The sequence below is a fragment of the Cherax quadricarinatus genome, chromosome 63 (genome assembly GCF_038502225.1).
Source record: "Cherax quadricarinatus isolate ZL_2023a chromosome 63, ASM3850222v1, whole genome shotgun sequence".
Lineage (NCBI taxonomy): Eukaryota > Metazoa > Arthropoda > Malacostraca > Decapoda > Parastacidae > Cherax > Cherax quadricarinatus.
The window spans coordinates 10,437,574-10,465,387 of NC_091354.1; positions in this window are offsets into that span (position 1 = coordinate 10,437,574).

The window sequence follows — 27,814 nt, forward strand, 5'->3', positions numbered from 1 at the left end:
GAGGAAATTATATCATGGGCCAAATTAATGTATCAAGATGCATCCTTGCGGGTGCAGGTAAATGGAAGGTTAGGAGAACAAATTCAGATGAGAAGGGGTCTACGTCAAGGTTGTCCTCTTTCACAAATATTTTTTGCGTGTTTACAGGATCCCTTTTATAGAGGAATTAGGGTCTTATTGGCAGCAAATGGGGTTGGTGACGAAAGGGGTGGGGGGGCTGGCATTGTTGGATATGTTGATGACACAACGATTTTAGTAAGTGGTAACAGGGATTTGCCTCGGGTGGAAAAGTTAGTAAATGTTTTTGAAAAGGCTTCTGGCATGTCAATTAATAAGGAGAAAACGAAGTATATGGATCTTGGGGATAGGTTAAGTGAGGAATGTGAAGTAGTTGAAAGGTGGAAAAAGGTGGACCAATTACTGATATGTGGGATCGTTTATGTAAGTGATATTAAGTTAGCACAACAAATAAATTCAGTGCGTATTGTAGATGGTGTACTGAAGCGCATCAGTGGTTTACGAGCTGCACACTTAACTTTGCATCAAAGAGTAATTACAACGAATGTCCTATTATATAGTAAACTTTGGCATGTAGCAGCAATATATCCGATACTTCGTAGTGAGATACAAAGGTTACAAAAGCGCGTTTTTAGATTCATTTGGGGTACTGGAAGCGAATGGTTAGGTAGAGCGGTTGTCACACTCCCGGTTGGCCGAGGAGGGGTGGGTCTTATAGCTGTTGAAAAGAGGATTATGAGTGTGTATTTGAAACGTAGTTATAAGCGGGAGGGGGAGGCCAGGGAAGGCGGACTTCATAAGATACGTCAGGATATGCAACGGTGGTGGGTGGGTAGGGAGTTCATAATCGGTGAGGCAATGTTACGGGTCATCATAAACATGAGCGATCCTTCACATATTAAATTGGGAAACCTTGATAGGGTGGAAGGTAAGGCAGTGGTAGAAGGTGTTTATCCGATGTATGATTGGCGTAATATCTGGGGGCGTTTGAACAAATTACGTTTAAAACCTAAAGTACGAGAAGTAATGTATAGATTTTTACATGGGATCTTACCGTCTGGAATGGTTTTATTCCATAAGAGAATACGGGAGGATGGGATATGCAAGGCTTGTGGTGGATGGGAGACTGTTTTCTATATGGTGTATTTTTGCGAATATATTGAACTAATAAGGGTTTGGTTGGGTAAGGTAATAAGGTTAGTGGGAGGGGGGGGGGGTTTGCAGGTGTTGAGGGTTTTAAGCTTAGACATAGGTGGGGTGAATCAGATGGTAGAGAATGCGGTAGGGTATATAATTACGGATTATATTTATATGTCTTGGGCTATGAGAGGAGCGAACGTGTGTGAAAGAATTAATGCATTAACAGCAACTTTTTATAGGACAAAGTGTAGAAATAAGGAGGTGTATGGGGGGAGATGGGAGAGGGATTTAAGTGAGGGTTATAGGAATTTCACTTTACGGGATTTACGGGAGTTGAAAGGCAGGTAAGGGGGATGAAATGGGCTGGTTTCCTAGAATGGGCGGTAGCGTGATGAGTTTGATGGATGTTATATGAGGTATGTCTGGGGTGCAATTTTAACATTATTTGTTCCGAGTGTTTCAAGTACAATACAGTTATATTTGGAATTGTCGACTTATAACTATGTATGTGTATGTGTGTATATATATGCATGTGTTGTATGTGTGTGTGTACTTGTGTATGTATGTATATGTGTATGTGTATGTATGTGTATATATATATATATATATATATATATATATATATATATATATATATATATATATATATATATATATATATATGTGTGTGTATATGTATGTATATGTATGTATTGTATGTATGTTTACTTTCTTGTATATACCTTTAATGTTTTTTCTCATGAACATTTTCAATGATATTCAATACATATTTTCTATGCGCATTTATGATTTTGATACAATGTGTAAATGTCAAAAATGGCTTTTTATGTATCAGTTTAATTTACAATGTATTTTTGTAAGCACAATTGATTTGGTGCCAATAGAAGCATAGTGTGTTTTGATATATTTGAGTATTGTTTTTCTTTTTAATTTGTCTAAATGGTGGTAATACTATGTATGTAGTTTAAGAGTTTTATGAACCTTGAAGTTGTAAGAATGGATGAAGTTATTCATGGTTGAGTTGACGTAATATTATAACTGACGTTGTAAGTGATTGTGTTCAATTAGACAACATACTTTATATACTTATTTATATGTATGTACATGAATGGTAAATTGAAGTCTGATTTTAAAGGTGAAGAGTGGGTTTTCCTTTTTTATTGTTATTTTTTTCTCTTTATGGTAATACAAGGTTGTATCATGTACACCAACAAATATGGTTAGGGGAATGTGGTAAAATTTTCGTGTTGATTAGACATTTATAATACAGACGAAATACTAGGCTTAGGTTAGGGTAAATTTATGATAATTGTGGAATGTTCTTTTGATTCAAACTGCTCTTTATTATACTTGTATTTTATTATTCTAGTGTAAATTAAGAGCAAGGATGATTAATTTGAGGAAGAGTTAATATAGGTTTGCATGTTTTTGCGAAAGTTAACTTATCCACATGTAGCTAGTATAGGACAGTTTTAAGCTTCGGTATCTGATTTTATATGTAGGTAATAGTGGTCATATTTGTTATATTGTAATGTTATTCGTTGATGTTTCAATATCTAATGTAACGTTTTTTCAGTTATTTGTTCATATATTGTCATCTTTAGGGTTTTTCCTTTTGTCTATTGTTGGTTTTAAATAAAATATAAAAAAAAAAAAAAAAAAACTACTGATGCCTACCACAAAATCCCCCAACAATCACGCAAAACGACCTCATTTATATTTGCTAATATACAGGGCCTTAAGCCATCCACCAACAACAAATACCTCTCATCAGTGGACTTCTAGGGGAGTCAAATGAAAATGAAATATGGATGACTGGGTACAATCTTTTCAGATGCGACAGAAAAAAACAGGCAACAAAGGGTGGGGGGGGGGGGGGGGGGGGGTGCCTGTATGTCAGCCACTCATTTGCACTGAGATACTGAACACAACAAATAATGTAGTTGTGCTTGTATATAAGCCACCAGATGCAACTTCCCAACAGTTCAAGGCACAGCTATCGAAAATTGTCTACTGTCTGGAAAACTTTCCAGCCCCATCCACAAACATCTTGCTGCTTGGTGATTTCAATCTAAGACATGCAAAATGGAAGAATGAGGCAAATGTTGTAGCAGAAATAATCCCTGGAGGCAGCTCAGATGAAGTCACTCACAAATGAGCTGCTGAATTTCTGCAATAAACACACCCTAAGTCAGCAGATAGTGGAGCCAACAAGACTGGAGAACACACAAGACCTTATTTTCACAAATATTGAGGACTCGATAAGAAACATATTATAAAAAACAAATAATTCTGATCACAATCTAACCGAAGTCCAGACTTACATGCACAAGGGTCCTGATCAGCAAAATGCATACAGCTATGTGGGTACCTTTACCAAATTCAACTTCAATAACAAAAACATCTTCTGGGACCAGGTAAACCATGTCCTAAATGAAACATGTTGGGAAGATATCTTAACATGGACCCCAAGCAGTGCCTTGAAAAAATCAACTTTCTGGTAGTTGAAGTATGTTCAAAGCATATTCATCTAAGAAAAAGGAGAAGTAAACTGGAAAGAGGGAGATGCTCCCTCTGCAGAATGCCAGATTATCTGAAACATGGAAGGAAGTGCTAACCAGGGAAGTGGAAAATATTGAGCTTAAGTTAAAGGACTCGTACAGGATCCAGGAGAGACAAGAGGAGCTAAAAGCGATTAGCGAAATTGAAAGAATTTCGAAATATTTCTTTTCATTTGCCTAAAATAAGGCAAAAACCATCTTGTATAGGGCCTCTGCTCAGACAAGATGGAGCCTACACAGATGGTGACAAAGAAATGAGTGATATACTGAAATCATAATACGACTTTGTGTTCAGCGAGCCACTAATCAGTCTAAAGACAGACAATCCAAATAATTTTTCCATGAATGAGGCTCAAAACCCTGTCAATGTATGAAAATTTCTGATATAACCCTAATTCCGCTCGTCTTTGAGATATCCATTGACAACATGCCGCAGGCCTAGACTCGTGGAACTCTGTGTTCATTAAGAACTTCAAGAAACCCCCCTTGCGGGCTATTAAGTATGCTATGGAGAAGGATCATACTGAGGTGAGATTCCATAGTCACTAAAAACTACAGATATAGCCCTACTCCACAAAGGTGGCAGCAAAGCAATAGTTAAGAACTAAATACCAATAGGTTTAACGTCTCGCATCATAAAAATCTTTGAATGAGTTCTAAGAAGTAGGATTGCAAACCACTTGGACTCCCAACAGAGCAGGTCGCTCCTGCTTCTCGCAACTACTGGACCACTATGATATGGTCTTGGATGCACTGGAAAACACTCAGAATGCAGATGTAGTATACACAGATTTTGCAAAAGCCTTTGACAAGTGCGATCATTGTGTAGTAGCACACAAAATGCGTGCTGAGGGATAACTGGCAAAGTGGGCAGATTGATCTTCAACAGAGTTAAATCGGAAGCTGCCATAGTGAAGAGCTCTGTTAAACAAAGGACAGTACTCGCCCCTATCCTGTTCCTTTTCCCCATATCAGACATAGAAAGAGATGTAAACCATAGTACCGTATCATCCTTTGCATACGAAATTAGGATCTGCATGAGTCATCCACTGAGGACACGGCAAATCTCCTAGATATAAACAAATTTTTCCAATGGGCAATTGAGAACAATTTGATGTGCAATGAAAACAAATTCCAACTACTCCGTTATGGAAAACTGGAGGAAATAATAACTAGAACTGAGTATACTACAAACTCTAATCATACAATAGAGCGGAAAAGTAATGTGAAGGACCTGGGTGTGGTAATGTCTGAGGATCTCACCTTCAAGGATCACAACAGTGCCACTATAACAACTGCGAGGAAAATGATAGGATGGATAATGAGAACGTTCAAGACAAGAGATGCCAAGCCAGTGATGATCCTTTTTAAATCACTTATTCTCTCTAAGCTGGATTACTGCTGTACATTGACATCTCCATTCAAGGCAGGTGAAATTGCAGATCTAGAGAATGTACAGAGAACCTTTACGGCACATGTAATTTACATCAAACACTTTAACTACTGGGATCGCTTGGAAGTGCTTGAGTTGTACTCGCTGCAGCGTAGGCAAGAGAGATGCACCATAATCTACACCTAGAAAATCCTAGAGGGACTGGTCCTTAATCTGCACACAGAAATCACTTCCTATGAGAGCAAAAGACTTGGCAGGTGATGCAACGTACCACCATTGAAAAGTAGGGGCACTATTAGTACACTAAGAGAAAACACAATAAGTGTCCGGGGCCCAAGACTGTTCAGTAGCCTCCCACCAGTCATAAGGGGAATTACCAATAGACAACTGGTTGTCTTCAAGAGGGATCTGGACAGATGCCTAAAGTAAGTGCCAGATCAGCCGGGCTGTGGTTCGTACATTGGATTACGTGCGGCCAGCAGTATCAGCCTCGTTGATCAGGAGCTGATCCACCGGGAGGCTTGGTCATGGACCGGCCATGGGGCGTTGATCCTCAGAATACCCTCCAGGTAGACACCAACCAGGTAGGTAGGTAGGAAGGTGAGGGTTCCAGGCAAATGCTGTATTCAAGATGGGACTGCCAAACGTCGTATATAAAAGGGCCGTGAATAACTTGAGATTTCTGAAAGCGTCTCTTAGCTTTATCAAACGAACATTGACTCTAGAGGTTAATCATTTAGTGTGTACCTCCGACAATATGTTAGGCACTATGCTCACCCCTAGGTCGGTCTTCATACTTGTCCAGCGAGTTTGTACTCGGTTTCCGGTCTTCCTGCCCCTAAGCCAATTTTCAAAACCTTGCATTTGCTGTGGTTGATTTCAAGTAGCCACTTGTCTGATCAGTCTTCAAAATTGTCCACGTCCATTTGTAGCACTTCCTTGTCCTCGTTGGAAATAAGTCACTCTGTCTGACTTTTTTGGGTTATCCTAGGTTCTCTACACATATGCTGCTATGTATGATAATTCTATGTAACTGTATTTGTGTATACCTGAATAAACTTACTTACTTACTATATTCTCTAATTTCTTGACGTGCTTGGCCAGGTGTGGGTTCCAAACTGGTGCTGCATACTCCAATATGGGCCTGATGTACACGGTGTACAGAGTCCTGAACGACTGATTACCGAGATGTAGGAATGCTATTCTTAGGCTTGCTAGTCACCCATGTGCCGCAGCAGTTACTTGATTGATGTGCGCCTCAGTAGATGTGTTCACTGTTATACACACCACAAAAGTGTGTGTGTGTGTGTGTGTGTGTGTGTGTGTGTGTGTGTGTGTAGGAGTGAAATTCTGCAAAGTAAAAGGACACAAGCGCAACTAACGTGACATTTTATTGTGGCAACGTTTCGCTCTCCACGAGTGAAATTCTGTTTCAAGCTGGATAAAACGGCTAGTGAAAGTCACAAAATACTTCAATAAGCATTTGGCTGCGATCCAAAGGGCTGGACACAAGGTTTTAATGGTTGTCTCGTTTCAGAGTAGGACGAATGTTAGTTGAGGTTGATGAACACTCGTCGTCCATCAACTTAAAAAAAAAAAAAACTCCAACATTGAAAAAGAATGGGACCACCTCTACTAGTAGTCAAGAGAAGGCGGACCTCTTTGTCGAATACTTTGCTACCAAAATGCAAGTTCCTGATCCAGCAAGGGACCCTCCTTCGCTAGCTGCAAGAACTGTGTCAAAACTGTCAGTGGTGACAAGGCAGGAGGAGGTCCATTTCCTTAAATCACTCGACCAAGAAAAGGCTGTGGGCTCAGACAAGTTGAGCCCAAGATTGCTGAGAAGATGTGCAGACCAGCTAGCAGCACCTCTAACTCGCATCTTTCAGCACTGCCTAGTACAGTGTAAATGGCCCTCTCTGTGGAAAGAGGCAAATGTAGTCCCTGTTCACAAAAAGAAGAGCAGAGCAGAAATCAGCAACTACAGACCAGTGTCGCTCCTGTCAATCACTGGTAAGATCCTTGAGACAATAATCTCAAGTTTTTTGACTACCACTCACTACTTTGTGACCGTCAATATGGCTTCAGGAAAGGTTACTCTGCTGCTGATCTGTTGTTAAACCTCTCCACTAAGTGGCACCAGTCACGGGATAAATCCAAAGTCAGCTGTGTGGTAGCACTGGACATTGCTGGTGCTTTCGACCGGATGTGGCACCAGGGCCTCTTAGCAAAACTTCAAGAACTATGAATTGCAGGCTCTATGCTATGTCTCTTCAGTGATTACCTTTATGGTAGATATCTAAGGGTAGTTCTCAATGGAACGGAATCAGCAAGACATCCTATTGGGGCAAGTGTTCCACAAGGAAGAGTGCTGAGACCATTGTTATGGAATGTCTACTTCAATGACCTTCATCTCATCCCAGAATCCCATGCATATGCAGACGCCTGTACACTGACATTCACTTATCGAAGAAAAGAAATGCCAGCTGCTCTAAGCTACATCAATCACCAGCTAAAAGCTATATCAGCTTGGGAAAATAGATGGCAAGTAACATTTGCACATGAGAAAACAAATGGTCTCTAGGCATCATGATGGTAATGCTGGTGCAGTAGTAAGGATGAATGGGAGGGTGTTGGCACCTGGAGAAGAAGTTGATATCCTTGGGGTGAAATTTGACTCCAAACTGACCATGAAGAACCATGTAAATCTTGCAAATAAGGCAGCCAGGAAGCTTACAGCACTTCGCCGTATCTTGCATCTGCTTGACAGTAGGGGTTGCAAGATTCTGTATGAGGCACAAGTACGCTCACACCTTGAGTATGCTCCACTTTCTTGGTTTGCCTGCCCCCTCTCATCTGCGACTGCTTGACAGAGTAGAGAAGAGAGCAAGACGTCTCATCTCTCGCCTGGACCCATCCTGGATAGATCTGTCATTTCAGCAGAGCCTTCAACGCAGGAGGGATGTGGGTGGCCTTATTGTTATGTACAAGGCCAATATTGTCAAAGTACCACACTTGGATCCACTTCGAGAACAGCGTGAAACAAGCTTTTATGCCACAAGACGGGCAGAAAGCAGCAACTTCACTCTGGCTGTACCCTTTTCCAGAACATCACTCCATCTGAGATCATATATACCCAGGATGACTCGAGTACGGAACACATTCGTACAGCATAATGATGTCAACTAGATAAAGTCAGTTGATCAAATGAAAATGCTGGCCCATAGATGGCTCCAACCTCATTCTGTTCCCTACTTGTATGTCTCATAACAATAAAAATGCTTTCAAATGAGCTGATGTAGGCAACAGCTCTTAGCTTGTCAATAAAGTTAGGAATCCTTAACCTGTAAATAGCTTGTCAATAAAACTAGGGATCCTTAACCTTGTCAAACCCTGTGTAAAAGAAAAAGAAGTGAGGAAGGTTCTTCACGAAGACCGTCGTCAGAGCATTCAGGATATTGCAAGTGTGGTGGGATTTTCCTATGAGTTGTGTTAAGGCATTTTGACTGAAAATTTGAACATGAGGTGAGTGGTTGCGAAATTTGTGACCCTTTTGCTACTTCCCAGATCTAGTTCCCCGTGACTTCTTTCTCTTTACAAAAATAAAAATGACGCTCAAGGGGCTGTGTTATAACGAAGTGGAGGAGATACAAGCATAAACGCAGACTGCATTAGACGCCTTTAGAAAAGGAGTTCCACTGATGTTTCGGAAAGAGGCACTGGGATCAGTGTATAGGCTTCCAAGGAGAATATTTCGTTCGAGGGAAACGGCTTCAACTAAACCTATATATTTTTTTGCGGCAGTCCAAGAACTTTCTGATAGCATCTCCCACAGTATTGGAGCTCTTAGAAAGGATTTCTTAAACAATTAATAGCAAATCTTGCTTGAGTTCTGGGACAATGTAATAAAGGGGAAGGGATGATTGAGAGAGAGAGAGAGAGAGAGAGAGAGAGAGAGAGAGAGAGGGGGTGGGGGGGAGGAAGGGAGGTAGCTGCAAGAAGCTGTATGATGCAGGCAATGATATTATAACCCGCATATGCTACAGTGGATCGGAGAGTACTTTTTGGACGAAGACAGAGCTATTGTCTGCAAAGAGGTGTGAGAATAAGAAAGTGTAACAAGGACGGGCATTGAATTTGGTACTGTTTCTATATGTGAATGACGTACTAGAAGAGATGCATTCTTATTTGCAGATGTGGAGAATAAATACCGATAAGGACAAGGAAAAGCTACAAATGAACCTGGAAAACGAGAAGAGATCAAAACAAGTGGCTACTAGAACTGAACCCCAGGAAAAGCAATGTTGTGAAAATTTGGGAAAGTTAAAAAGTAGAAAATGAGTATAGTTAGAAGGATGGAGGCTGCAGAACTCATGTTACAAAAAGGGATGCCTATAAAGTATAGGCATCTCCAGAGAATACTAGAGGGTAAACTTATTGTTCCCCCTCTAGCATCTAGTCTGTTTCTGGCTTTGTAACAGTTTGTCAAAGTATTCTGCTACAGTTAAAATTTAAAATTTTGATAATTTGTTTTAGGATTGCAACTGATAGGATACTAACTAACGAAATAAAAATTGAGATCTTTATTAATAAAGTTGTTTTGGTGGATAAAATCTAAGTAAATAAATTTGATATAATTTAGGATATAAGCTCCTACACCTCTCTTGTAGTGCAAAGTTAAATTGTATATACAGTAGTATAGTGCTCAGGGCACATTTCATATCAGTACGACTTAAGTACCGGTACGTTATTATCAGTTATATAAATAATAATAGCATATACATGCGTGTGAGAATGTGTGTGTGTGCTTAAAGTTGTTCGTTATGTCTCAGTAAGACTAGACTCAACTTACTTAAATAGTGACTGGCTAAACGTCCTCAAATAATCTATCTTCTTGACCAACAAGGCAATCAAACCAGCTTGCTTGAACACTATGATGAACCCTTCGAACAACAATGTAATGAGCAGCAGCAAAGAGTCAGGAACAAGGAACCGAAATAACGATCCTAACTGGGGACCATCAGCAGATTCTCCATGAAAGTCATAAAACTTTCTTTATACTGAATTTAAGTTCAGTATAACCAAATCCCCGACTACGACAGTGCATGGACGCCACACAAAATAGGTCAGAAGCTTTAGCTTGGGACGTGGGTTGACCTAGAGTGCCGGTACGACGTACAACCTCAGCAAAACGTCAAAAATCACTAAATCTGAACAATGCTCTGTGAACAGTTACACACAGTTACAAGATGTATGTTTCGACTCACCAACGAAATCATACTCTACCAAAACAGTCTAAATAATGGTAGATAAGACACATAGGCAACATTTAGGCAACTTTATTCCGAAACGTTTCTCCTACACAGTAGGCTTCTTCAGTCGAATACAGAAAGTAGGCATCAGTAGAGATGTGAAGACGATGTAATCAGTCCATCACCCTTGAAGTTGGACTGATTACATCGTCTTCACATCCCTACTGCTCCTGCCTACTTTCTGTATTCGACTGAAGAAGCCTACTGTGTAGGCGAAACGTTTCGGAATAAAGTTGCCTAAATGTTGCCTATGTGTCTTATCTACCAACCTGTCGGTATTGTATACCATTTGATAATCAGTATAAATAATGAACAGAGACGAGAGGGATGCTTCCAGGACTAGGAGCAGATGGAGAGAGTGGTGCTTGTCGAGCGATGACCAGCTATGGAGAGAGAGCGATTTCTCGACTACAGGCCTCACATCATGTGATATCATGTGACTCGCCTGTGGTACTGCAGAGACGCCGGAAAATAAACAAACGAGCTGATAATTAGCTAAGCAGTTTACCAATGCAGGCAGCCAATCACAACTCTCGAACAGTGAGCACAGTGAAGTGTAAATGTTACATCCTACCTAATGACATAGCTAAATAAAAAATTAATATAAAGCAAGACATTTTCATTTTAGCTATTAATGAAAATATCGACAATATAAAATTATATGAGATAATATACATCAAATATACATTATATACATTGTGTCCCTTTCAGGGGGTGCAACACCTCAATGATCCAAGGGTGTGTATAGTACTAAAGCACACATCAAATATGTAAATATATATTCTGATAAATCTAAGAGTAACTTTCAGGAGTCTCTTCGGTCATTTACTTACTGCCCTATATTTGACATATGTTAGACATCTTTGAGTAGGCAGCACAAGCCTGGAACCCTCACCGCATGAAGCATATTAAAAAGCTGGAGAAAGGTCAAACAAGGAGTCACTAGCAGAGATGGTCTCTAAAGATAGGGAGGCTAACGGTATGGTGAAGACAAAGTAATCTGGAGTGAAAAGCAATGGGAGGAAAAAAGGAAGGTCACTAAGGATCCATGGACTCCGTCAGGCTAGAGACCCAAAAAGCAGGACATGGAACGACATGGAATTTGAGATTGTATTGATCATTGAGTGTATATGAAGGGAGAGAGACAGGATAGATTGCAAATTTTCAGAATATCAGGTCTTCTCACGGCATACAAAACACGATTAAACTAAGACACACAGGCAACATTTAGGGATATTTATTCGAAACGTTTCGCCTACACAGTAGGCTTCTTCAGTCGAGTACAGAAAGTAGGCAGGAGCAGTAGAGATGTGAAGACGATGTAATCAGTCTATCACCCTTGAAGGTGTAGATTTGACGTTGTCAGTTCTTCAGCCTGGAGAAGAATTCTGTTTCACAGTCTGAAACAAAGTGAAGAACCAGCGACGGTGTGGAGACTTATATACTGTCGGCAGAAGAGGTGTGGAGTAGTAGAAGAAAGAATGTAATCACTGAGAGTCACATCCCTCTCAGATCCAACCATTCTCTTGAAAAAGTTGTCGGTATTGTATGCCATTTTGATATTCACGATTAAACTAATCTTATCTTCTGGTCACGTATAGCTCAGGACAGGATCTTAAGATAGAAAGCTTGCCTGCAGACTAAGCGATGTTACAATCGTTTATACCTATGTAGATTGGTACAGGACAGTTACAGAGGAAAAATCTGAGGGAGTATGTGAAAACCATCATATATGGTAAAGCGCAGTAACAATGAGGCCTGGAGGAGCACTTTCCTGGCAGGCCCAACTCAAGACCTGTACCCAGTTTCCTGGGACCAACACTAACACAAACTCCTCACCCTTTCCCAGTATCCTCCTGTTTACACCTTATCAACCCAACTCCAACCCTACCTTATCCCACTCCTGTCAGATAAGCAACATGCAGGAAGACCAGACAATACAGACCAGTGTATGGTAAGGAAAAGCAAGCTCAGATTATGAAAATGGCAATAAGCTGAAAGAACGAAAAGCTCAGGTAACCCCCAGACATTGTAGCTGAAAAAGACAAAAATAATGAAACTGATATCAGACGCCATATTTCCAGCAAGATGTATCAGCCACACACTGCAAAAGAGCTTGCAGGATTCACTTTTGACGTCTTTGCTGCCCCTACACCCACATTCTAACTGACCTCCTCGCAGATAGTCCCACCTAACATGTAGACACTCTTTGACTTTATAACAGAAACTAACCAAGTGAATCAACTTTGTAGCTTTTACTCTAACACTGTCCCTGTCTCCACTAACTCTAACCCTTACACACTCCTGACCCTTACTCCATCCTCTTCTTCGTCCATCTTTCCCTGCAGTACTGTAAAACCCCTTTGGGTTTAGTGCTTAACTTGATTATATTATTATAATAACCTATGTGACATGCCAAGATATTAATGAAAATAATATAGATATGCTAAGTAAATTTTCTGAATTTGATGGAACAGACAAGTGAAATGTAGATACAACGCCTATTGTGTATCCATATGCTTTTGCGCTACCGTCCATAGGATGGATATGGGGTGCACAATAAACTAGCCATTTCGGTGGCAAAATCTAAAAAAAAAAAACTTATTAACCAACAGGATATCAAGTGATAAGGAAAGACGGGAAACAGGGGAGTAGCGGCACTCTTGATGAATGGACCTTTCTGAGGTGTGAGGGATAAACAGATAAGAAGCAAATAACTTAACATTGAGCTCACTTAAGATTGAGAAGACACATTAGTGGTTGCAGTGACATAAATCCTTTACCTAATAGTGGGAGGCCAAGACAGGAACTCGAAGACAAAAAATCATTGTTGACATAGCAGGAGCAGTTGGAGTGCACAGAGGGCTGGTACAAAGTTACTTATCGTGGATGATTTAAACCATAAAGAAATAGATTAGGAGAACTGGGACCCATATGAGGGACCGAAATCCTGTAGGGTTACATTTATGAAGGTGATTAGGGAAAACTTGTTTGAGTTACCATGCTGAGGACATGACAAGGGAGAGAGAAATGAGCCAACAAGACTGTACCTATTATTTACCGTAAGTACTGCTGATATAGATGAAATAGAATATGACAGTTCTTAACGTAAAGACTCTCTGAGAACTAGAAATAGAGGGAAGAACGACAGTGGGAACGCACGCACGCACGCACGCACACACACACACACACACACACACACACACACACACACACACACACACACACACACACACACACACACACACACACACACACACACACACAGACGCAAGGAGGAACGAGAGGCAATGACGAAGATGAGCAGGACCCAGACAGGAGGAGGAAGGGCAAACACACCCCACAGAATCTCCCGCCAAAAGACTCCAACCGCGACATTCCCAACGCAACTGAGCAACCTATACTACAACCCACTCACTGTTCCCTCTGCCACCAACCCCCATATCACAAACCTCACCCCAACAGCTGTCCCTTACGGGCATTCTGACCCCACCCCCATCATCACAAACCCCACCTACACCACAGCCCCATATAGGCCCCCACCAAGGCTCTCGCTCCCCCAACCCCAATATTCTTGCATGACCACAATGATAGAAAAGAAACTGTAAGTTTGGTACACAAACGCGGATGGAATAACGAATAAACATGAGGAGTGGAACGAAAGAATCAGTGAAAAATCCCCAGACATCATAGCAGTCACAGAAACATAACTCGCTGAGACAATAACAGACACAATCTTCCCAACGGGATATCAGATCCTGAGGAAAGATAGAAGGAGTAGAGGGGGAGGAGGGGTTGCACTGCTCATAAAACACCGATGGGGATTTGAGGAAATGGAAGGCATGGACATGATTGGAGAAAGAGACTACATTGTAGGTACAATTCAGTCCAGAGAACATAAAGTAGTCATTGGAGTGATGTATAACCCACCACAGAACTGCAGGAGGCCAAGAGAGGAGTACGAAGAAAACAACAGGGTGAAGGTGGACACACTGGCTGAGGTGGCAAGAAGAGCTCACTCGAGCAGAGCAAAGTTACTGGTAATGGGCGATTTCAACCACAGGGAGATCGACTGGGAAAACCTGGAGCCACATGGGGGTCCCGAAACATGGAGAGCCAAGATGATGGATGTGGTACTTGAAAACCTCATGCATCAACATGTCAGGGACACAACCAGAGAGAGAGGGGAGGATGAGCCAGCAAGACTGGATCTTGTGTTCACCCTGAGCAGTTCAGACATTGAGGACATCACTTACGAGAGGCCCCTTGGAGCTAGCGATCACGTGGTTCTGAGTTTTGATTATATAGTAGAGTTACAAGTGGAGAAGGTAACAGGAACTGAAGGGGACAGGCCAAACTATAAAAGGGGGGACTACACAGGTATGAGAAACTTCCTGCAGGAGGTTCAGTGGGACAGAGAAATGGTAGGAAAATCAGTAAACGAGATGATGGAATATGTGGCAACAAAGTGCAAGGAGGCAGAGGAAAGGTTTGTTCCCAAGGGAAACAGAAGTAATAGGAAGACCAAAACGAGTCCTTGGTTTACCCGAAGGTGTAGGGAGGCAAAAACTAAGTGCAACAGAGAATGGAAAAGGTACAGGAGGCATAGGACCCAGGAAAACAAGGAGATTAGTAGAAGAGCCAGAAACGAGTATGCACAGATAAGGAGGGAGGCCCAGCGACAGTATGAAAACGACATAGCATCGAAAGTCAAATCTGACCCGAAACTGCTGTATAGCCACATTAGGAGGAAGACAACAGTCAAGGACCAGGTGATAAGGCTGAGGAAAGAAAGTGGAGAACTCACAAGAAACGATCAAGAGGTATGTGAGGAGCTCAACACGAGATTTAGGGAAGTATTTACAGTAGAGACAGGAAGGACTCTGGGGGGACAGACCAGATGGGGACACCAGCAAGGAATACACCAACAAGTGTTGGACGACATACATACAGATGAGGAGGTGAAGAAACTGCTAAGGGACATCGATACCTCAAAGGCAATGGGACCGGACAACATCACCCCGTGGGTCCTTAGAGAGGGAGCAGATATGTTGTGCGTGCCACTTACCACAATCTTCAACACGTCCCTAGAAACTGGGCAACTTCCTGAGGTATGGAAGACGGCAAATGTAGTTCCCATTTTTAAAAAAGGAGACAGAAAAGAGGCACTAAACTATAGACCTGTGTCATTGACGTGTATAGTATGCAAAGTTATGGAGAAGATTATCAGGAGGAGAGTGGTGGAGCACCTGGAACGGAACAAGAGTATAAATGCCAACCAGCATGGATTCATGGAAGGCAAATCCTCTGTCACAAACCTTCTCGAGTTTTATGATAAAATAACAGAAGACACGAGAGAGGGGTGGGTTGATGGCATCTTCTTGGACTGCAAGAAGGCCTTTGGCACGGTTCCTCACAAGAGATTAGTGCAGAAGCTAGAGCATCAGGCGCATATAACAGGAAGGGCACTGCAATGGATCAGAGAATACCTGACAGGGAGGCAACAACGAATCATGGTACGTAATGATGTATCACAGTGGGCACCTGTGGCGAGTGGGGTCCCACAGGGGTCGGTCCTAGGACCAATGCTATTTTTGGTAAATGTAAACGACATGATGGAAGGGTTAGACTCAGAAGTGTCCCTGTTTGCAGATGTGAAGTTAATGAGAATTAAATCTGATGAGGACCAGGCAGGACTTCAAAGAGACCTGGACAGACTGGACACCTGGTCCAGCAAATGGCTTCTCGAATTTAATCCTGCCAAATGCAAAGTCATGAAGATAGGGGAAGGGCACAGAAGACCACAGACAGAGTATAGGCTAGGTGGCCAAAGACTGCAAACCTCACTCAAGGAGAAAGATCTTGGGGTGAGTATAACACCGAGCATGTCTCCGGAAGCACACATCAATCAGATAACTGCTGCAGCATATGGGCGCCTGGCAAACCTGAGAACAGCATTCCGATACCTTAGTAAGGAATCGTTCAAGACACTGTACACCGTGTATGTCAGGCCCATACCGGAGTATGCAGCACCTGTTTGGAACCCGCACTTGATAAAGCACGTCAAGAAACTAGAGAAAGTACAAAGGTTTGCGACAAGGTTAGTTCCAGAGCTAAGGGGAATGTCCTATGAAGAAAGATTAAGGGAAATCGGCCTGACGACACTGGAGGACAGGAGGGTCAGGGGAGACATGATAACGACATATAAAATACTGCGTGGAATAGACAAGGTGGACAAAGACAGGATGTTCCAGGGAGGGGGCACAGAAACAAGAGGCCACAATTGGAAGTTGAAGACACAAATGAGTCAAAGAGATATTAGGAAGTATTTCTTCAGTCATAGAGTTGTAAGGCAGTGGAATAGCCTAGAAAATGACGTAGTGGAGGCAGGAACCATACACAGTTTTAAGACGAGGTTTGATAAAGCTCATGGAGCGGGGAGAGAGAGGGCCCAGTAGCAACCGGTGAAGAGGCGGGGCCAGGAGCTAAGACGCGACCCCTGCAACCACAAATAGATGAGTACACACACACACACACACACACACACACACATATGCACACACACATATGCACACACACACATACACATGCACACACACACACACATATGCACACACACATATACATACACACATACATATACATACACACACACATATACATACACATACATACACACACATGCACGCACGCACACACACACACACACACATGCGCGCGCGCGCGCACACATGCACACACACTCACACACATATATACATACACACATACACATGCGCACACACACACACACGCATTCACATGCGCGCGCACACACACACCAGGAGCCAGGAGCTAGGACTCGACCCCTGCAACCACAAATAGGTGAGTACATGCGCGCGCGCGCACACACATGCACACACACTCACACATATACATACTCACATGCACGCACACACACGCATTCACATACACATGCGCGCACACACACACACACACACACACGCACGCACACACACACGCACAGAGTCAGCAGACATGGGTGACAAGGCTCCGAGAACCTTAGTGTTTTTAGGGCGTGCAGTATCTGCTAGCAGTAATCAGTGGTAGTGACAACGTCAGTGAACAATCCTACGAGTGATAACCAAAGTTATTAGTTAAAAAAAAAAAGTCGAGAGGAAGCCTGAAATCATTAATATTTCAAAGTGCCAAACTGTTAGGGACCTAGTAGGCACCTGTTGCCACACACATTCAAATATACAAAGATCAAAGTGAGTGTGGAAGCGGGTGTTCAAGAATTACGAGAGATTGGTTAACAGTGAGAGTGAAAAAGTTAATAAGCAAAAGGAGAAAGGATATATAAAATATATAACAAGGGAAGGCGGCAGGAGTAGGCCTGTTGAAGCAGTGACATCACAATTCTATCATAAGTGTAAAGTGAAATCACTTGAGGAACGCGGGATGTATGAGCATATATGGTTATAAACATCACAGGTGAAGGATTTTCAAAATAGTGATAGAAGGCCTATGTACGACGACTACGTCATCAGCATCTGGCAACTTGTCATCGCGCCGCTGCCAGCGCAAGTATTGCTCACCTACTGTGGTTGCATATTGTCAGATTCTGGTCTCTGCACCACTGTTAGATACTGGTCACTCACTCCTGCAAGCTATTACCAGAATTAGAGTAGAAATAGCGTAGATAATGTGAAGATAGAGTTGTTACTTTCTATATTTTATAAGTAGAATTGATAAGTGTTAGAATAACTATTGGTAAGTTTTAGAATTACTGGTATTACTACTGGTATTTATTAGCAGTATGAATACTTAGAAGTGGGGGCACACACACACAAAGAACAAGCAGTCAGGCACTTGTAAAAGCTGTAGTACACATGCATGCAGACACACACACACATACACAGGATTTCACACCTTCCTGTAAATTGACCTGATAACCCTTCCTCTAACATTTCACTATCCACCTCTCACCACCTCTCTTCCTATCTTGCTACCTATCTCTCTGTCTACCTATCTCTACCTCTCTACCTATCTCTACCTATCTCATCTCTCCCATCTCTCCCCTCTCTCCACTCTAACATCTCTCCCCCTCTCATTATCTCTCCCCCTCTCATTATCTCTCCCTTCTCCCATTTCCCATCTCTCTCTCCCCTCTCCCACTCTCCTCTCTCTCCCCTCTCTTCTCTCTCTCCCTCTCTCCCCTGTCTCTCCCCCTCTCCCCTCTCTTTGCCCCCTCTCTCCCCTCAATCTCTCTCTCTCCCTCCCCCATTTTCCCTTCTCACTCACCCCTTCTCTTTCTCACTCTCTCACTCTTCTCTCTTTCAAAAATAAAAAAAAGAAAGGGAAGGAAGGAGAAAAAAAATGGTGGGGACTCGAAGGAAACAGGGATCAGATGAGAAGGGTTCTGGTAAGGAGTGGATGGAGGAGCAGTGGAAAAGGATGGAACAAGAGTGGGAGAGAAAATTAGGAGAGCTTTCTGAAAAAATGAAGACAGAGCTTTCTGTGAACTTAGAAAAGAGGTTGGAGAAGAAGAAGAATTGGGAGGCACAGCCTGTTTACCTCATCTACTGCAGTAGCAGTAGTTAGATGAGGTAGACAGGCTGAAGCAAGTTACAGGGGCATTGACCAGAGAAGATACAACATATGAAGCTGAGAGGCTGAAACAGGAAGGATATATGAATTATGCTAAGGTTATATCAGCCTGCCAAGAAGGGCCAAGGAGTGAAAGGGGAGAGCAGCTGGGTGTAGATGGAGAGGGTGATAGGTCAAATGCAGAGGCACAACCATGCTACCAAGAGCCATTGGAAAAAAACAAGGGAAAAAATGACCACGTACAGGCAGGAACCAGAGTCACAGAGGGAGAGGCAATGGGAGGAGGAAAGGGCAAAATCACTGTTTATCCATGGGCTTCAAGAGAGAGAGGAAAGGACACACACTGAAAGATGACAGACAGAAAGAAAGGAGATTGAGAACATCACAGAAATAGGTGACGAAGACATGGACGAGATTGTAAATTTTCAGAGAATAGGGGGGTACTTGAAGGGGAGAAAATGACCGATCAAGCAGATTCTCAGGGCAGAAACAGTGCGGAACAGGATCCTCCAAGAGAAACCACTGTTGAAGTATTTGGAAGAGTACAAGAGGGTGTTCCTAGATAGACAGAGAACAAAAACAGAACGACAGCAGCTGAGGGAGAGGACAAAAAAGCGAAAGAAGCTAGGAAAGGAGACAAGGACAGAACCAGCAGAGGTCGATCAGAGAAGGACAGAGCAGCAAGGGCAAGCGCACGCACAACCATCCTCAGAACCCCATAACATATCACACCATCCCAACACTACAATCTACAATCCATACTCACAGCTTCCACCCAACATCCAGCTATAGCACCCCACAGTATGCTACCAGGTCGCCCACCCTCACAAGCCCCCCAAACCACACTGTTGGAAAGAAAACTGAAGGTATTCAATTCAATTCAAATTCAAATTCAAAGTTTATTCTCTATAAGGATTACAATGCTGAGTTTACAGAAATTTGGTTATTGTTTGGTTTACATGTAGTAAAATTGTGATTACAGAGTGTACCACTAGAACGCTTAGCATGGCTAGGCATTTCGGGCATACTTAGTTTTATTCTTAATTGTAAAATATTACAAATTATGAAGTAAGTTGGTCTTATGGCTAAGTGACTAAATACTAGTTTATGAGTTTAGCAATGTGAATGCTTTTGTTTTGGCACAGTATATAGTTTCAGTATTGGAGTATCACAGGATTCATTATTTTAAGACTGAGATTAATATTTCTGTTTATGGTCAAATGAGTGAGCGAGTGTAAGTGTGAACCACCAGGTGGTATTCGTGTAGTTAGTTGACGGGGTGTATCAGGGAGATAAGATGTTTTCTAATGGTAGTTTTGAAGGTGATGAATGTGTCTGCAGTTCTAGAGTTCTCAGGTAGGGTATTCCAGATTTTAGGGCCTTTGACATACATTGAATTTTTGTAAAGGTTTAGTCGGACACGGGGAATGTCGTAGAGATGTTTGTGTCTGGTGTTATGCCTGTGGGTTCTGTCACAACTATCAAGAAAGCGTTTTAGGTCAAGGTTGATATTAGAGTTTAAGGCCCTGTAGATATAGATTGCACAGTAGTAAGTGTGGATGTACTGAACTGGGAGTAAGTTTAGATCTTTGAAGAGTGGGGGGGTGTGCTGCCAGGGATGGGATTTAGTGATTATTCTTACTGCAGCTTTTTGTTGGGTTATTATTGGCTTTAGGTGTGTTGCTGCAGTTGATCCCCAAGCACAAATAGCATAGGTGAGGTATGGATAAATAAGTGAGTGGTATAGTGTGAGAAGGGCATTTTGCGGCACGTAGTATCGTATCTTGGAGAGGATCCCAACCGTTTTGGATACTTTTTTGGCTATATGCTGGATATGGGTGCTGAAATTCAGGTTGTTGTCAAGGTATAAGCCTAGGAATTTTCCCCCATTATTTCTGGTAATTAGAGTGTTGTCAATCTTAATGTTAATTTGTGCATCTCCTGCTCTGCTACCAAACATAATATAGTAAGTTTTGTCAGTGTTAAGCGTAAGTTTATTGGCTGTCATCCAAGTCGATATTTTAATCAGCTCCTCATTCACAATGGTGTTGAGGGTGGCAAGATTAGGGTGAGAGATGACATAAGTCGTGTCATCAGCAAAGAGAATGGGTTTCAGGTGTTGGGATACGTTTGGAAGGTCATTGATGTATATGAGGAAGAGCAGGGGACCAAGGACACTTCCCTGCGGAACTCCAGTATCAAGTGGCCGTGTTGCTGATGCTGTGTCTTTAATGGTGACGTACTGATACCTATTAGTAATGTAAGATTTGAAATAAGCAAGCGCATGGCCTCTTATACCGTAGTGGTCAAGTTTGTGGAGTAGGATTTGGTGGTTTACTGTGTCAAAAGCTTTTCTTAGGTCAATAAATATTCCTAGTGGATATTCCTTATTTTCCAATGCTGTGTAAAGCAGATCTAGCATTTTTATGATTGCATCATTAGTGCTTTTATTTTTCCTGAATCCAAACTGGCAGGGGTTGAGTATGTTTTGAGCCGTTATAAATGAATACAGTCTCTTGTACACGAGTTTCTCAAAGATTTTGGATAGCAATGGTAAGTTAGATATTGGCCTATAGTTGTTTAAGTCTGTAGGGTCACCACCTTTATGTATTGGTGTAACCCTTGCCATCTTGAGTAGTTTCGGGAAGGTGCTAGTCTCTATTGACTTGTTAAAAAGTAATGAAATAGCATGCGAAAGGACATGGGCCGCTCGCTTGTACAGTAATGGTGGGACATGAGACAGATTCCCCGAGTTATTTTTAAGTGACTTTATGATCCCAATGACTTCCGTGGGCTCAGTTGGTGCAAGATAGAAGGAATTAGGGAAATTACCATCTAGGTAGTCCCCGGCATGGGCATTGGTATGTGGGATTTTACTGGCGAGATTAGATCCTATGTTTGAGAAGAAGTCGTTTATCTTGTTAGCTGTGTCAGTGGGATGTAGTGGTGTTTCATTAGGATTAGTTAGGACAATATTCTTGGTTTTTCTCAGTTTGTGGGTCCCTAGAATCTGAGTGTGTGTTTTCCAGGTCTTTTTTATATCTCCTCTAGTGTCTGTGAATCTACTGGAGTAGTATAGTTGTTTGGCTTTTTTTATTACTTTGGTGAGAGCTGATGAATAGTGTTTAAGAGTATCTTTGTGAATTAAGCCCTGTCTATATTGCTTTTCATATTGGTGTTTCTTGTCTATGGATTTCAGAATGGTGCTGGTTAGCCATGGGCAACCAAGCCATTTGTTTGTGATCTGTTTTGTTTTTATAGGACAATGTTTGTTGTATAGTCTAAGTAATTTGTTAAGAAAGATGTCTGTCCAGTCATCAATACCATTGGCCTTGGAGAATTCTGTAGGCCAATCAACAGTCTCTAGGTCAGCTGTGAACTTCCTTACTGAGGCCTCGTCATGGAGTCTAAATGAGACATTGTTGTATTCAAGTGGTGGTTTACTAATGTTTGTCAGGAGGAAGGTAGTGCTATCTGTGATTATCCCTGATTTAAGGGGGGCTATGGTATGGTACACAAACGCTGATGGAATAACAAATAAGTGGGAGGAGTGGCACGAGAGTCAAAGAGGCATCACTGGACATCATAGCTCTCACAAAAACCAAGCTTACAGGTATGATAACAGATGCAATCTTTCCAACAGGATACCAGATCCTGAGGAAAGACAGAGGGAACCACTGCTGATCCTGATGAAGATGAAAGACAGAGCGAAGAAGCAAGCGATTACATAGCAGGAACGCTTCACTCTGGAGGTCCCAAAGTGGTAATTGCAGTGATGTATAACCCACCACAGAACAGCAGGAGGCCAAGGCAAGAGTATAATGAGAGCAATAGAGCGATGGTTGACACACTGGCTGCAGTGGCCAGAAGAGCTCATGCATGCAGGGCAAAGTTCCTGATCATGGGTGACTTTAACCACAAGGAAATCGATTGGGAGAACTTGGAGCCACATGGGGGCCAAGATACATGAAGGGCTAAGATGATGAAGGTGGCACTGGAAAACTTCATGTACCAACACCTAAGTGACACTACGAAAGAGAGAGAGAGAGAAGAGAGGATGAACCAGCAAGACTGGACCTAGTATTCACCTTGAGTAGTGCAGATATTAAGGACATCACATACAAAAGACCCCTTGGGGCCAGCGATCATGTGGTTTTAAGCTTCAATCAATCAATCAATCAATCAATCAATCAATCAATCAATCAGTCAAGTTTATTCTCTATAAGGATTACAATGCGGGGTTTACAAATTTTGGATATTGTGTGGTTTACACGTTTTAAAATACTAATTACAGAGGGGGCCACTAGGACACCTAGCATGGCTAGGCATTTCGGGCAGACTTAGATTAATTCTAAACTTTAAATTATTACAGATTGTGGTATAAAGGCTAAGTGACTACATTATAGTTTGTGAGTTTAACAATGTGAATGCTTTTGTTTTGGCACAATACATGGTTGTTATATCTTCGAAATTGGTCATCCTGTGTTATTTAACTATTGTAAGAGAAAATGTTCATCACTTAATATTATAGCGCGAAAGTCCCGTTTATAGCTAAAATAGAGACTTTCGGCGTTATATTATTATCTGTTAATATATGAAAAATACCATGGTATTATCGCTATTTTGTTATTATCGCTATTTTGTTATTATCGCTATTTTGTTATTATCGCTATTTTGTTATTATCGCTATTTTGTTATTATCGCTATTTTGTTATTATCGCTATTTTGTTATTATCGCTATTTTGTTATTATCGCTATTTTGTTATTATCGCTATTTTGTTGTTATCACTATTTTGTTATTATCACTATTTTTTTATTATTCTTAGGTAGGATTTCTTGTGTATATAGAGTTTAAGTCTCGGAACTGTCCGGTGAATTGTTCAATTGTTTATGTCCGGCTGGCTGATGTTTGGGTCAGCTGATCCAACCTGACGACGTGTCAACAGACTGGCAAGTAGTCAGTCTGCTCCCTGCTCTAGCCCTGACAACTGATCGTATATTGGCTCTTATGGTGTACAGTTTGAATGGTTTTGAGAATTGGACTCTAGAGCTGACTCAGTTTGTTCCTAATTGCTCTGAAAGATTCTTTTGATATTTATATTCTTGGTCAGTTCAGTAATCCATAGAGATACTTTACGGCCAGATTCAAAGGACTTGCCAAATCTTGTACCTTTTGTATTTTGAGTTTACAGTCTTGTTAAGACAAAGACGTAAATGTTATTGAAGTCTTAATTACAGGAAGAATAATTAAACTTCCTTATTAATGTGACATTTCCATGATTTTGAACTAAATGTATATGGTAAATTTATTGTACAAAGTATTAAGTTACATTAACTACAAAGAGAAGATAAAGTATTGTATTTAAATACTTTAATAAATTTGAATATTATTCTATGGAGTTTCCCAGTAGAAATTTTTTTCCCCTAGACTCTAAAATACCTTTAAATAACTCGGATCCAAAAATCTTGTTGCATAAGAAATAAATGGTAACAGGCCACATTCTGAAGTTTTTAAAAAATTTCTTATTCGCAACAATGGTGTGTATATTGGAGTATCATAGGCAAACTTATGACTAGTTAGGATTCATTATTTTAGGATTAAAATTCGTATTTGTGTTTATAGTCAATGGGTGAGTGTAAGTGTGAACCACCAGGTGGTTTACATATAGTTGATGGGGTGTATCAGGGAGATAAGATGTTTTCTAACGGTATTTTTGAAAGTGATGAATGTGTCTGCAGTTCTAGAGTTTTCAGGTAGGGTGTTCCAGATTTTAGGCCCTTTGACACATTGAATTTTTGTAAAGGTTTAGTCTGACACGGGGAATGTCATAGAGATGTTTGTGTCTGGTGTTATGCCTGTGGGTCCTGTCACAACTATCAAGAAAGCGTTTTAGGTCAAGGTTAATATTGGAATTTAAGGTCCTGTAGCTGTAGATTGCATAGTAGTAAGTGTGGATGTTCTGAACAGGGAGTAAGTTTAGATCTATGAAGAGTAGGGGGTGTGTTGCCAGGGATGGGATTTAGTGTTTATTCTTGCTGCAGCTTTTTGTTGGGTTATTATTGGCTTTGGATGTGTTGCTGCAGTTGATCCCCAAGCACAAATAGCATAGGTGAGGTATGGATAAATGAGTGAATGGTATAGTGTGAGAAAGGCAGTTTGCAGCACGTAATATCGTATCTTGGAGAGGATCCCCACCGTTTTGGATATTTTTTTTGTTGTGTGTTGGATATGGGTGATGAAATTTAGGTTGTTGTTGAGGTATAGACCTAGGAATTAGCCCTCATTATGTCAGGCAATTTGAGTGTTGTTGATCTTAATGTTAAGTTGTGCAACACCTGCTCTTCTACCAAACATAATGTAGTAGGTTTTGTCAGTGTTAAGTGTAAGTTTATTGGCTGTCATCCAAGTCAGAATTTTGAGCAGCTCCTCGTTGACACTGGTGTTGAGGGTGGCACGATTAGGGTGGGAGATGATGTAAGTCGTGTCGCCAGCAAAGAGAATGGGTTGCAGGTGTTGGGATATGTTTGGAAGATCATTAATGTAAATGAGGAAGAGCAGGGGACCAAGGACACTTCCCTGCGGAACTCCAGTGGCCGTGTTGATGAGGCTGTGTCTTTAATGGTGACATACTGATACCTATTAGTAAGGTAGGATCTGAAATATGCAAGCGCATGGCCTCTTACACCATAATGGTCAAGTTTGTGGAGTAGGATGCTGTGGTCTACTGTGTCAAATGCTTTTCTTAGGTCAAAAATTCCTAGCGGATATTCCTCATTCTCCAATGCTGTGTAAAGCAGATCTAGCATTTTTACAATTGCATCATTAGTGCTTTTATTTTTCCTGAATCCAAATTGGCAGGAGTTGAGTATGTTTTGTGCCGTTATAAATGAATATAGTCTCCTGTGCACGAGTGTCTCGAAGATTTTGGATAGCAATGGTAAGTTTGATATTGGCCTATAGTTGTTTACATCTGTAGGGTCGCCACCTTTATGTATTGGTGTAACCCTTGCTGTCTTGAGTAGTGTCGGGAAAGTGCTAGTTTCTAGTGACTTGTTAAAAATTAATGTAATACCATGCGAAAGGACATGGATGGCTCGCTTGTAAAATAATGGTGGGACGTGAGACAGATTCCCTGAGTTATTTTTGAGTGACTTCATAATCACGATGACTTCCGTGGGCTCAGTTGGTACAAGATAGAAGGAATTTGAAAAATTTCCATTTTGGTAGTCCCTGGCACAGGCTTTGGTACGTGGGATTTTACTGGCGAGATCAGATCCTATGTTTGAGAAGAAGTCATTTATCTTGTTAACTGTATCAGTGGGATGTAGTGGTGTTTCATTAGGTTTAGTTAGGACAATATTCTTGTTTTTTTTTAAGTTTGTGGGTCTCTAGAATCTGGGAAAGTGTTTTCCAGGTCTTTTTGTATCTCCTCTTGTGTCAGTGAATCTGCTGGAGTAGTACAGTTGTTTGGCTTTCTTTATTAATTTGGTGAGAAGTGATGAATATTTTTTAAGAATATCTTTGTGTATTAAGCCCTGTCTACATTGCTTTTCATATTGGTGTTTCTTATCAATGGATTTCAGAATACTGCTGGTTAGCCATGGGCAACCAAGCCGTTTATTCGTGATCTGTTTCGTTTTTATAGGACAATGTTTGTTGTATAGTTTAAGTAATTTGTTAAGAAAAATGTCTTTCCAATCGCCAATACCATTGGCATTGGAGAATTCTATAGGCCAGTCAAGAGTCAATAGGTCTGCTGTGAACTTCCTTATTGAGGCCTCGTCATGGAGTCTAAATGAAACTTTGTTGTATTCAAGTGGTGGTTTACTAATGTTTGTTAAGAGGAAGGTTGGGTAGTGGTCAGTAGTGCTGTCTGTGATTATCCCTAATTTAAGAGGGGCTAGTACATAGGTCCATATATGGTCTATTATGGTTGCACTTGTCTCAGTCAGCCTGGTTGGTTTAGTTATTGTTGGTATGAGAAGTGTGTTGTTCATATTGTTGATGAAATCAGTTACAGTCTGATCATCTGGTAGGCCAAGGTTGATATTGAAGTCTCCAGCTAAGAGGTGGTGGTGCTTGTTCATTTGTCTGTTATTAGTGCCTTTAGATTCTCACTGAAATTTGGGATGTTTGTGTGGGGTATCCTGTAAATGGCACCAATTGTTATAGGCGTCTTAAGTTTTTTTACAGTAAAATTAGCAAAAATGTATTCCCCATATTCATCACTAAAGCAAGTGGTGCTAATACAAGATAGTTGGTTAGGGTAATAGATTGCAATACCACCCCCAAATTGGTATGTCTGCAGTTGTGGATTGCTGTGTATCCTGGTAGTGGGTAGATATCTACTGTGTCCTGCTTAAGCCAGGTCTCAGTAAGAGCTACAAGTGGAGGGGGAAGCAGGAAGGCCAGGGCGAATGAAGCCAAACTACAAGAAAGGGGACTACACGGGAATGAGGAATTTCCTGAACGGGGTTCAGTGGGACAGAGAACTGGCAGGGAAGCCAGTTAATGAGATGATGGAATATGTAACAACAATGTGCAGGGAGGCTGAGAGGTTTGTACCCAAGGGTAACGGGAATAATGAAAAAACCTGGATAAGCCCATGGTTCACCCAAAGATGCAGGGAGGTAAAAGCCAAGTATGCTTGGGAATGGAAGAAATATAGAAGGCAAAGGACCCAGAAGAATTAGGAGAGCAGTCGTCGAGCCAAAAATGAATATGCACAGATAAGGGAGGCCCAACGACAATATGAAGACGACATAGCAGCGAAAGCCAAATCTGACCCGAAGCTGTTATA